Source organism: Malus sylvestris, chromosome 15 (assembly GCF_916048215.2).
Source record: "Malus sylvestris chromosome 15, drMalSylv7.2, whole genome shotgun sequence".
In the NCBI taxonomy this organism is placed as follows: domain Eukaryota; kingdom Viridiplantae; phylum Streptophyta; class Magnoliopsida; order Rosales; family Rosaceae; genus Malus; species Malus sylvestris.
This window is the reverse complement of record NC_062274.1, coordinates 36,826,834-36,839,515: the sequence shown is the minus strand read 5'-3', so window position 1 is coordinate 36,839,515 and position 12,682 is coordinate 36,826,834. Positions and strand designations below refer to the sequence as shown.

General features: G+C 36.6%; 1 long non-coding RNA gene and 1 pseudogene across 1 annotated transcript; both read right to left on the bottom strand.

Annotated features, from left to right (window-relative positions):
- Positions 1–1,261: 1,261 nt before the first annotated feature.
- On the bottom strand, positions 1,262–1,921 carry LOC126605374 (uncharacterized). Its single transcript, XR_007616929.1, has 3 exons — positions 1,758–1,921; positions 1,510–1,571; positions 1,262–1,341 (listed from the first exon to the last, which is right to left on the bottom strand). It is a non-coding gene; the product is annotated as an uncharacterized LOC126605374 (long non-coding RNA).
- A 4,355-nt stretch (positions 1,922–6,276) lies between these two features.
- On the bottom strand, positions 6,277–6,370 carry LOC126606108 (small nucleolar RNA Z107/R87; annotated as a pseudogene).
- Positions 6,371–12,682: the final 6,312 nt, after the last annotated feature.

The window sequence follows — 12,682 nt, the reverse complement described above, 5'->3', positions numbered from 1 at the left end:
CTATATTTGGATCAGATCATAGTCCTATCTTACTTACTAATAATGTAAACCTTGTTAGAAAAGACCCTTATTCCTTCAAGTTTGAAGCTATTGGTTACATCATCCTAACTTTAGGAATTTTGTCAAAAGTGCTTGGACTTGTACAAATACTTCAAGGCCACAAAAAAAGTTTGTTGCTTGTGCAAGGACATTCAAGTATTTGGTAAGGAAGTAGAACAAAGAGACCTTTGGTAATATCAAAGAACATAAAGATAAGCTTTTAACCTCTATATGTGATATTCAAAATAAAATTATAAGGGATCAAGATAATTCTATAAGTATGGATGACGAGGTTAAAATTAGAAGTGAGCTTAACCAAGTTTTACAAGAAGAGGAAATTATGTGGGCTCAAAATACTAAGGTTAAGTGGCTTCTATTGGGAGATAAAAATACTACATATTTTCAAATGGCGGCTTCTATCTGTGGGAAAAGAAATGAAATAAAATCTGTTAAAGATAGTAATGGTTTCTGGTGGAATTATGGGGAGGGTCTAGAGCAAATTTTTGTGTCGGAGTTTAAACTAGGTTTTCTTGTGATAATTCCCCTTCTCAGGAGATATTGGCTACAATAGTTGATATCATAACTCCTTGCATTGATCATGCGCATAATATGCAACTACTTGAATGTATTTCAGATGAGGAAGTTTAGGAAGCGGTGAATAGCATTGGTGCGTTAAAAGCACCTGAATCTGATGGTCTTTGTGCTACTTTTTACCAAGGTTGTTTGGGAGAGGTAAAAGATACTATTATTCCTATGATTAAAGATTGGGTAAATTACATAATATCTTCTCAGGTTTGAGGTCTATTATAACTCCATACATCTTTAAAATATTTCACTTCTATACCTCAAGTACTATTTTATTTCAATATAATACATTCGTTATATTTTTCATCCATTGATCCGGTAAGTGGTGACGTGGCTGCCATATTTGTGCCACATGACTACCAAATGTGTGTCACGTGGCAAAAAATAAAAAAAAACATAAATTTTCAAAAAAAAGAAAAAAAAAAAAAAACCTAAAATCCATCCCATCTCCCTACAAAACCCCATATCTCCTCCTCCCTCCAAAAACAAAAAAATGCAGATCCCTTTTCCCCCACCCCCAACAAACCCAGATCTATTTTCCCCCACCCTCACCCACCTCAGAGAAACCTTATTCGCCACCCTCCCTCCCCCTGCGTCACCCCAGATCCTCCGCCCCCCCTCCCCCCCCCCTCCCCCCCGGCGATCCACCTCAGCCAGAACTCGCATGACTTCAACAATGATATAATCAGAGTTTGGCAACAATATTTGGAGTACATTCTGAAAACAATGATATAATCAGAGCATGACTTCAACGACCCCCAAAAATTTTCCGTTTTCTTACAACTCAACTACTCAATTGAAATTCACAATGTAACAGTGAAAAGTTTCCCAATTTCTTTTTGAAAATTAAGGATTAAAAAACTAAGAATTGCAGAAATTACCTACCTTTGTCGCTCACGTCACTGTCCAACTTTGTTGCAATCGCTCTAGGGTTTTAAATTTTAACTCTGCAGAAAAGAGGGATGAAATCAAATTAGAAAAATTCCCCGATTCTACATTTTTTTGTACTAGAAAACAAGAGTAAAACTATAAGAAGCGGTAATAATCGAATCCGAACTCGAATTCAACATTTTCTTGTAATTCAAAAAATTAAAAAGTGGGCAAATTGAATAAAATAAAACAAAAACAAGAACCTGCTTCAGATGTCGAAGAGGGCTTGAAGTCGTGATTTGGAACGAAGTCTTTGCAATTTTGGGGGAATATTTCCATCGTTTGACACCGCTCGCTCCAAAATTTAACAAGAAATTAAATAAAAAACAAGAAATAATTGAAGAGAGTGGAGGAGAGGGACGTGGGTCGGGGACCGGGGGGGGGGGGGGGTAAGGTTTCTGGGTTTGTTTGCGGGGGTGGGGGGTTGCGGGAGGTGGGTTTTAGTTTTTTTAATTTTTTAATTTTTTAATTTTTAAGATTTAAGCTTTCCTTTTAATTAATTTTTTTTTTTTTTGCCACGTGGAAGAAGGTTTGTTCTCCGAAGAATTAGGGTGGTTTAGAAATCAAACGGATTGATCATTTTAACAATGCTTGTTTAGCCAAATTAGGTTGGAAAGTTTTAACCAACAAAGAAAAATTGATCAGGTGAAATAATTAAAAGTAAATACTGACGTAAGTCTGATTTTTTAAATTCGAAGATTAAACAAAACTACTCACTTGCTTGGAAAGACATTCTTTCTAATAGAAACATCATCCATGAGGGAATGAGATGTATTGTGGGTAATGGTGAAGATATACTCTTCTGGACCCATCAATGGGTTTTTCCTAACTCCTTTATCATTTAATTCCCATGAATGATAGAAATAATATTGATTGGAATCTTAAAGTAAGCAACTTTATAGTTCATAATAGTTGGGATAGCATTAAATTAGCTACTGTAGTTGATGGTGATATCGTTAGAAAAATTTGTCGCATTCCCCTCCCTCTACAAGAGTTGAAGGACAAGTTAATTTGGGGTTTGACCAATAATGTGGAAGCTAATTATTCCTCGTAAGGTTAAAATGTTTGATTGGCTTATGATTCAGGAAAGATTGCAAACCAGAAAACGTTTAAGTCGTTTTGTTAAAAATATTGATAAGTTATGTCTGTTATGCAATATAGCCAAAGAAGATCAATGTCATTTCTTTTGTAATTTTGTTTTTGCTACTAAAGTTTGGAGCTCAACTTTTGGTATATTTAATAATGGTAACATTAGTACTAATGCTAATTTTTTTATTGGTTAGAATCCTTAAGTTCTAAGGATAAAGATGGTATTTCTGATCTTAGTAAAGTAATTCTGAATTGCTGGCAAATCTGGATGGAAAGAAATGACTTGGTGTTCAGAAGTGTGCCCCCGGTCCTGGCGTGTTGTGTTTCTATTACTGGTAGTGTTGGTTCAGCTTTTCTCAAGGCTAATGGGAAATGTGACCCCAAGGAGGCTTTACCTATCTCTTCCTTTATTAAATGATATCCTCTTGACCAGCATGATGTGATTAAACTCGATTTTGATGGTTCAGTTTCAAATAACCGTGTTGGTGCTGCCTTTGTGCTTTATAACAGTAATTCACACGTGATTGGGGCAGGGGCTCTTAATCTTGATGGCACTATTATTTCGGCAGTAGAAGCGATGAGTTTGTGAGAAGGGCTCTAGTGTGCTAGGCGCAAGGGTTTCACTAAAGTGATGGTGGAGGGGGACTCTAAGCTCATCATTGAAGCTGTGCAGGGTCGTTTAGGGATTCCATGGAGAGTCAGCTTTATCATCAATGATATTCGTATCCTAACTCGGTCCTTTAGTCATGTTGATTGGAAGCACATTTTCAGGAAGGCAAATTTGTTGCAGATGCTTTAGCTCACCTTGGTCTCTCCCTCTCGTATCCTCATTATTGGGATTTCTACTTACCTGATGTTGCTCTTCCTGCCTTTAATTTTGATTGTATTGGAAACGGTTGTACTAAAGGTTTTGTGCTTTAATGAATTTCTTTTTTGCATCAAAAAAAAAAAAATATTGGAATAGAAAAGAAAGTGTACTTCCCTATCTCATGTAGCATAGGAAAATGTAATTAAATTATAAGATGTAAACCGCAACTTGTACTTATAAATAGGATGCGGCAAAGCTAAAAAGCACAGAGAGAAAAACAGAGAGAGCTTAGAGAGAAGAGAGGTATTAGTTATAGGGTTTGCAAAAATATTGTATACCTTATTATTAATCAAAGAAGCCGTGGTTTCTCTACCCAGAGAATTCACAATAGACGTGGGAAAAAAGTTATGTCAGACAAGTATAAATCTTGTGTGTTTCTAGTTATCCTCTGTTGATGCACAAAATTAATGAGACTTTGGAATAACGTAAAGTTTCAAGTTTGTGACCTTCGCATGATTGTCCCAGTCACTAAGTGCAGGTAAATATGTAAAGAGATAGATATAGGGAGGCAAACACAAGATGTACATGGTTCATTCTAAGTTGGGTTATGTCCATGAGGGTAGATGAGTTCACATTAAGGCCCCGTTTGGCAGCTTGGATTGTACTAACTATTTCAATCGTATAGGATAAATAGTCATCGGATAGTAATGACTAAATTTGTCTGACGTTTGGTGTAGTATCGGACTAACGACCGTATTATTTATACTGTTACTATACCGAATAGGAGGAATTCAAAGTATTATTACTTCTAAGATAAAAATTGATGATTAATGGAAAAAGATGGGAAAAAAAAAAATTTACACATTCAAGACCACCAAATGGGTCAAATTAAAAAAGAACAAAATCTTCCTTTATTTAAATCAAACTTAAAATAAAATTAAAAAAAAATTGAAATCGTCTCTTCAGTCTTGTCTTCCCTAGATCTCTCCGCTGCACCCCCAACACCCTTATTCCCCATCTCCTTACAGTTCTTAGAGCTACTGTTAACATCGTCTATCAAAAACCAAGAAGACATAGTGAGTAACGGAGTCAACTCAGCTCAACACCAGAACTCAGTAGTTCCAGAAAATAAGAACGTTAAGAAAACGCGATCAGAAACGCTAACAAATTGAGCTGGAAGATCTTAAAGAGCGGATCAGACTTAAAGACTTCGATGCACGACGGCCAGGCCTTGGGGCTTTTATAGCATATGATGACATGGCGCCCGTAGGCATTGATGGTGCCATTAAGAAAGACGACGGGGAGAACAACGTCGGCGAGAATGACGATGGCAAAAGGGACGACGGCGAGAATGACAACGACGAGATTAGGTGTCATGGAGAACGAAGTGTGAGAAAGAAGGAAAGGAACCAGACTAATAATCCACTCATTTTGGAAAGGTTTATTATGCTGGTGTATACCCTACTAAATAAGCAGACTGACTAAATTAATCCGACGACTATTTAATACAAGAGGACACCAAATGACCGGGTCCGTATTATTGGTCCTATCCAATCCTATATACAACTCACTAAACGAGGCCTAATAGTGAAGAGTTTACACAATACACAGGTTCAAGCATAATCATCATTAGTGAGCTCTAATTATAAGTTTAAGTACAATAGTGGCATTAGGGGATAATTGTAGGAGAATGATATTCTTTTATTATTGAGGAAAGTTTCTGACTTTCGTCTGCAGTCGATGTGAGACTTTAGGAGTTATATTCTGATGTTGCCACTTGTCATGATGTGATTGGCCTTCTGGTTAGAGAGAAACACTTATGCTTCAGCAAAAGTGCCTCAACATGAATCCTTCAGTGGGTCCCTGAAGGTATGAAGTTGGTCGGTGTTCGGTAGTTTTGGGATTGGTGAAGTATAGTATAACCAGTGCTCTCAAGTTCCCGAGTAAGGAAAGTTTCTCAGTTGGAAACTTGAAAAATCCAAGTCACTTAAATAATTACGAAACTTTTGAGTACCGAAATGTATTAGCATACAGTGGGAGTCGCCCAAGTCTCCGTTGCCGAATGAGGTACCTTAGTCTCTGTCGACTCATTCAGGAATAAAAGAAATTGAAAATTTTATACTCCTCTTTTTCTTGTATATACTTCAGCCCAAGTGACTTCTTTATTAGGCCTACATGCCTTTGTTGTTGGGTCAAAATAAGTAGCCAAAAATATGGGCTCCAACCTTTTTTTGTTTCATGTCTTTACCCTCCTTAGTTCAAATCATCTTCCTACAGAACCTTCAGCATCTCCTCCCTTATTATTATCTCTACTAATTAATAAAACACTCATTGTCAACCAAAATCCTCTGAAATTACTAGTTTAACCCTATAATTAATATAGAACATGAATAAGAAATATGGGGCAGAAATGTAATTTTACGCAACCAAATTTTGCAGTTTTTTTTCAAAGCCTCACCTATATGTAATCCTAACATATCTCTAATTAAAAATAAATAAATAATAAAAAATAATAAAAAAAAACTTCCCACTTCCGCATTCTCTATCACTCTCTTCTTCTCTCCTTCTATTTCAAAAACAAAAATAAAAAAAGGCTTATTCTATTAACATCCCACATATTATTGATTAAACCCCATATACTTAATACATCCCACATTTTCTTTTTCAATTAAAAATTATCTTAATACACCCCATATACCTTCTCATAATACCCTTACACCCCACATTCTCATACACCTAATATTTTCCACATACACCCCACATTTTTTATACACCCCCACATTTTTTAAATCTTACAATACTCATTTTTATTTTTTATAAATTAAATTGACTTAGGATTAAAACCCTAACATTGTCTAAAAAGAGAAGTCTACAATCCGGTCTGTTAAGCTTGAATTTCATTGGGTCATCATAGCCAATCTCATTTTCTCTGTCTCTTAAGCCTTTTGCTAACAAAAAAGAGGATTTTTGCTAAAACATGGCAACTGTGAGGAACCTAACAGAGCAAAAGTAAATCTCATAAGATGAATAAGAATGGAAAAGGCATTGCTGGGTTGGCCTCCTATGAAATTGGGTAGTATTGTGACAACCCGTCCTAAATCTTACGTTTTTTTTTACAAAATTTAAAAGTGTGATTTTACGAAAATGCCTTTAGAGGCGAGGGTCTTGACATCCATTGACCAACGTATAGCGGGTTGTATAAATTAATACTTAGCGTTTTCTTGAAGTACTCGACGTTACGGAATTATAAAACCGAGAAGCACTTTTGTTTAGTCGCTATTTATATATTTATACATTTTTATAATGATATATTTTGTTTATCATTTAGTGATTTTAAAAATAATTGAGGAAGAAGAGGAAGAAGAATGGGGGACGGGAGAGAGAACAGAAGGAAGGGCTGCTGCCCAATCAGAGGAGAGGAAGAGAGAAGACTGCCCAATCAGAAGCGGAAGCAAGAAGGGAAAGGAAGGAGAGTGGAGAGCGGGGGAAAAAGGGGGAAACGGGTTCCCAACCTGTGACTCGTGTACACCCAGTCCAATTCTCCATATTTTCAAGTGGTTTTCCACTAGATTTCTCACGAATTTGGACCAAGAAACCATTCCCAATCATCCCCTAGTCCTTTCCTCTTCCATTCCCAATCAAATTTTATAGGATTTGAGCTTGAATTTGAGTAGAATGAAACTGTGGGTTCCGAGGGTGCCACGGCAAAATCCGACGATCGTGAAGGTAATCCAGCAAATTGCTACCACCACTAGTCTTCCCTAGAACCCAGAAACAAAGCCCAATCAGTGGTGGAGTCGTCGGAACACGTTTGGAGGTCAAATCGAAGCACACCCAATTCTAGGGTTCCGACGCGTTTTGATGAAATTAGAGCCTTTCCAGGCCAAATTGGCCTTGGTCACAGGCGCCGATCATTTGTGACGCCTCAATGTTTGTGCTAGGAAGTTGTAGCGCGGACTCCAGGTGAGTGGATCTTTCCTTGCTTATCATATTTTTCATGATTGATAATTGTATAAATTCTTTTAAATAAAACTGAGAAATTTATGCCATGACATATATATATATATATATATATATATATATATGTTATAAAATACTATGAGATGCTTAAGTTTAGATTTCATCGTGATATATCCATATGCGTATTACTATAAATGATTATTGCGAACTACGAATGACTTGATCTCTGTTTAAGGTACGTAGGCAGTCTAACGAGACGTTAGATGTAGCCATATAAGAAATGAGATTATATAATCGAGGCAATACCCTTGTTTAAGGAATTGAGCAATGTGAGGGATATTAGTGAAAAATGTGCGTTTTAACTTTATGTTTTGGTGATTAATAGTTAGTACACCGTATTATATAACTGGAAATACTATGAAATGTTTTTATTTTATATTTCATCATGGCATATCCATACATATATTCTTTGCATATAATTATTGTGAACGCTCTGAAGTGCAAAGGTGAATGCAGGACACATAGGTAAGTTTAGGTAAGTTCAGGTAAGTTTAGGTAAGTTCACGTAAGTATACGGTATAAGTTGAATTTATGGGGTTATAATATGACTGCATTTATGTTTAAAACAACTTTGACACTGTCGTATAGGTTGCTTATGAGTCGTACATGTTGTATTAGATGCATTCAGAGCTCATAAACCTGCACCCTGGTGTTAGTGCTCTTGTCTGTGGCCAGGGCACAGTCCTTCACGTAATGTTCACCTCCCGCACCATACGCTCACCTTGAAATCAAGGTAGGTGCACATGCCTATCGTATAGACCATTATAGGTGGTTCTGACTCGTAGGTGACTCTTCACATGATCGTAGCACTTGAACGTATACCTTTACACCCAGTTCTGTCGTACAGACCACTACTGTGGTTCTTACTTGTGTGCAGGCGTAGTGCCGTACAGGTCATTAGAGGTGACTCCAGTTTATGTGTTAGCAATGATTAATAAAATATGAGTACAGTCGTACAGGTCACTAGAGGTGACTCCGACTTATATGCTAGTCACGATTGATGAAATATGTAATGAATATGTGATGAATATGTGATGAGCTAGCATATGTAATGAATAAGAGACGAGCTAGCATACGTAATGAATAAGAGATGAGCTAGCATATGTGATGAATAAGAAACAAGCTGAATAAGAGACGAGCTAACATATGTGATAAATATGTGATGAGCTAGCATATGTTATGAATAAGAGACGAGCTAGCATATGTGATGAGTATGTGATGAGCTAGCATATGTAATGAATGATAAGCTAGCATATGTAACGAATAAGAGATGAGCTAGCATATGTGATGAGCTAGCATATGTGATGAATAAGAGACGAGCTAACATATGTGATGAATATGTGATGAGCTAGCATATGTAATGAATACGTGACGAGCTCGCATATGTAATGAATATGTTATGAACTGGCATATGTGATGAGATGTGGGTAAGTTGTATAGGTCACCCTAGGTGACTCCTACTTGCGTACTAGTATGAGTTATTAATCGCATGATTATTTGATATTATTGATGAAATGTTGTGTTGTGGTATATTATGAATTTTCTAGAAACTATACAGGTGGTGTAGTGAGGGGTTATAATGTTTTGCATGGTTTCTATTAAAATTTTACTTACAGGGCCACTCACCCTTGTCTTGTCTTCACCCTCCAGGTTTTATTAGTTGAGCTTTCTTATCGTCGAAGATTCGTGGCGATTCTTAGTATTGGAGATTATTTCGAGGGTATGATTCTTAATTCATTTTTCTGTACTTGCTTATGCTCTAACGTCACTTGTGAAGTGGGTTCATTCCCGCTCACCGGTGCACTCTGGTATTTAGGCACTCTTAGGTTTAAATTTATTCACAATCCTCCACATCATCACATTTTATGGCTTCGTCACCTTCCAGGTTTTGGCCAGAACAGCTCGATTCGGAGTCCTTATGGACATTCCGGATCGGGGTGTGTCAATTTGGTATCAGAGCATAAGTTGGGCAGTATTGCATTCATCACACACGTGATGTGAGCATTCTCGGTTCCCAAGTCTAATGTTTGAATCTTGCCATCTCGTCGAGTACGGAAAATATGTTAGTTGTTTCTAAATTTTGAGCAAAAATTGATGATTTGTCAATCTTTAGAAGATCGTTTTGACGTGTGTCTCTAGATTATAATCAATGAACTTATCTGCCAAAGAAAGGTGTGGAATTTGAGACTAGTTACCCTAACGTGGAGTTAACGTATCATTATTGGTGTATCGTCAGAAATTTATGGGTTAATCTCATTACTATTGTTAACCATCATTATTAAACCTGTTGAGAATAGAAATCAAAAATAGTTTTAATTCCTTGACGGTATCTAGGACAATACCACCATTTCATTTTTTTGTACTACATTAGTTTCTTTGAATTTTTTTCGCACAAATCCTATTTCAATTGGTGGTCTATGCAACAACCTTTTGGAACTTGGAATTTTCTTGTGAAGCTTGTTGAATTCATAGTAGTCTTACCAATGTATAGAATCATTTGGAAGGAACTATTTTATCTATGATTTAAAGTTAACGATTATCATCTTTGCTTGGAAATCGAATGACAATTCTTTATGGAAAACGTATCTAAAATATTTATCAATCTTAGAACTTTTTAAATACACTTACTTTTGGAAAGGACTGAGTTTTGATAGTGGCAGGAGAAGAATTTAATCAATAGCTATGAGTGCACTATAGGGGATCTTTCCGGTTGTATGAGAAGGACATAATTACTCTCGAATACTTTCAGTTTGTCCTATTCTGTTAAAATTTGATGTGAAAAATAAGTTAACACACAAAATTAAACCCTTTTTTTATCAATTGTAGTAAAGTATGTAAGTAGGGATCGTTCTAGGCCGGGGATTAGGAGGGATTGCTAAATCACTTGGAAACTAACTTGAAAACGTAAAAACAAAGTTTAAAACACTAACTAGACTCAAAGAATGCAAAACTATACTTTAAAACACTAAAACAAACCAAAAGACTCAAAACAGCCCCTAAACACTCAAAACTACCTTAAACACACAATCTGGGCAGTTTTGGGACTCTAACACAAACTTGGACGAATTTTGGTTTTCTAATGAACTAAAACACTTAAAAACATAATCTAAGACAAGTTCTAATTAATATGACTCAAAGAAATAAGATGGGGTTGATTTTGGACGAAAATAATTAAATTAAGACAAGAACAAAGTAAACAAATTCTTAGACAAATTTAAGTGAATCAAAACAGATTGTAAAATGAATTTGAATGAAACTTATGGATGGAAGGCTAGCTAGGAGGTTCTTCTCCACACATGTCACACTTGCATACAAAACGATTTCCAGTTGCTTTTCGATAAGCTATGAATACTCAACGCCCCAAATTAACCGTGAATTGCACTAATTAACCCTCAATTTTTCCACAAGTTATTGGATTGGATGATTGCATACGACAACCCAAAACATTCCCTACAAGTTCCCTACATGAATTGCATAATAGAGATACAAGCAAGAATCATTAAGTTCTATGAAAAACATAAGCATTGACGAGGCACTCGTTACTATGATTTGCATGAAACTTATGCCAAGAATTTACTTAACGTGATTGTGACTAGCAACCTTCACTACTTGTGAATATAAGTTCATAACGATTAGGTGAAACTCCCTTATATTCTAGCGTTAAATTCATGCATGAAAATTAAGCGTGCACTCTCAACCAACATACACAAATCATTTTTTATACGATCGGATAAGTAAATTGAATTCACAACTTATGAATCACAACTGGATGTAATCAAATCATATTGCAAGTATGAACATGGTTTCGAATCACCCCCTAACTAAGAGGGGTTTAGTTCCTCATACTCACAAAGCAAAGATACATAAAATTAGACATTAAAATCAAAGGAAAGAAAACACCTAAAATGCTCCAACTTGGGTAGCAAGTGCATCCAAGAATTCTCCTTTGCTTGCTTGCGGCAGATTGCTTTGTGGACGGATTTTTGGGTAGTTTTATGATGTAGAATGGATGGGGAATGGTATGGAAAGGTTTAGGGTAAGTGTGGAGGAGTGTTTGAGGGTTGGAGGGTGGTGGAGAGCTAGGCAAAGAGGGTGGAAGAAGGTGGAGTGGCTGTTATGTTTTCTAGGCACTAGAATGGTGTTTTTGGGGTGTTTTGCTACCTAGAGGTTGTATGGACGAATTTTCTGTGATGAATGATGAATATGAGAGTGTGAACCCTTTGCCAAGGGGTGTAAACATGTATATATAGGCCCCAAAAACCTTAGAGAATCAGGTTAGGCTAGGGAGAATGCACGGCAAAGAGTGTATGTGGTGTGCAATGGTCCAAGGGTGAAAATGAAGTGATGATGCAAAGTGTGAAGGGTAAAATGGAGTGGTCTTGTAGCTAGGGAGCATGAATGATTGTGTACATTGCATAGAGATGGAAAGGGAGGTGAAAATGTGTCAATAAATGGGTCAAAGGTGCAGCAACATGTGGTACACAAGGCATGGGATTCCAAATGTGAATGATGGAGCATCAATTGGTGCATGTTATGGTTGTGAAAGTTGTATAAAATTTTGTGGGTGAAGGGAACAAGAGGTATCAAGCAATTAAGTGTAATAATTAAATGAATTGAAGCATGAAATCAGAAATTATGTAGGGGACAAGAGTGATCAAGCATGGCATGGGAATCCAAAGGGAATTCTATGTTGTTTTGCATGGCAATGAAGGCAAGTTGGGGTGACAAATTTTTGGGCTGAGTTCTTCATCTTTTGGACCATAATTCTTCACATTCTTGGCCTCTTTAGTTCTCAAATTCGTCCATCCACTTTGGCCCAAATATGTGACATGCATTCCAAGCTCCATTTTGCTCCAAAATGCTCCAAAATGCATCTTCTTGCCTACTTTGTCCATAAAATTTGAAAACACACGAAAATGAATTTAAACATTAAAATAACTAAGCAAACACGACATAAATGCACAAGAACAAGCCAACTAAGTCGCATAAATATGCTCCTATCAAATTCCCCCACACTTAGCTTTTGCTAGTCCTCGAGCAAAACAAAGAGATAAAACGAAACAAAGTAAATAAAACACAACCTAAACCTTCCAACATTTGTCTCAGGGATTTCCAATGCACATGACATGTTAAAAATCATTATCCCCACAGATTTGAGTCATCTTCACACTTAAGCACGTACTTAATCATAGTCACCACTTACTTGTTCAC